We start from the raw sequence: 990 nt of genomic DNA on the forward strand, positions 1-990 counted from the left end.
AGTCCCACAGAACTCACACTTGAAGCAGAGCTTGCCATCGACAGCCTCTCCCTACTTCATTTCCCTGTCCAGGACCCAGTCAGGTCCAGGGACTCTGGTGGCTACACTGGAGGACAGAGGCAGCCCAGTTATAGCCCCCCCTCTTCTAGGCCCTTGGGCTGCTGGCCACAGCACAGATGGCCACTATAACATAATTAGCTTACTCTGTCACTACTGACTTCCTCTCAGCTTCCCTGACACATGCAATGAATGCCTCCCATTGCTTTGAGAGTACTAACTCCTCTCCCTCCCCTCCCCTCTCTGTATCTCTATCTCTCTCTTTCCTGCCCCTAGGGTTTCTCTGTGTATAGCTCACTCTGTAGACCAAGCTGGCCTCGAACTCAGAGATCTACCTGCCTCTGCCTCCGAGTGCTGGGAATTAAAGGCGTGTACCACCATATCTGGCTTCACCAGATTCTTATGAGGATTCTGTCTGGTGTTCAGAGACTCCCAGTGTACTCCTGAAAATTACCCCAGATGCCATGTCCTAACTGGAAGGGAATTTAAGGTCCAGGACATAAAAAAGGGAAGCTGATGTGGTGACACACAGCTAGAATCCCAGAACTTGGGAGGTGGAGGTTGGAGGGTCAGGAGTTCAGAGGTCACTTTTGCTTACAAAGCAAGTTCAAGGCCAACCCAGATTACTTAAGATCCTACTAAAACGGGAAGTGTGTGTGTGTGTGTGTGTGTGTCTGACTGGGGATGTAGCTTAGTTGGTAGAGCTGTTGCCTAATGTGTATGGAACCCTGGGTTCCACCCCCAGCACCACACAAAACTGGGTGTCTATTCGGGAGGTAGAGGCAAGAGGATCAGGAGTTCAAGGTCATCCTCAGCTACATAGTTTCCTTTGAAGTCAGCCTAGGAGGGAGAAAGGGAGACTGGCATTTAGCAAGGAGTCCATACTCAAACCAGCATAGAAAGGCCGAGTGTTAGAACATCTCATTCAATAAG

Source organism: Rattus norvegicus, chromosome 8, assembly GCF_021556685.1.
Source record: "Rattus norvegicus strain SHRSP/BbbUtx chromosome 8, alternate assembly SHRSP_T2T, whole genome shotgun sequence".
NCBI lineage: Eukaryota > Metazoa > Chordata > Mammalia > Rodentia > Muridae > Rattus > Rattus norvegicus.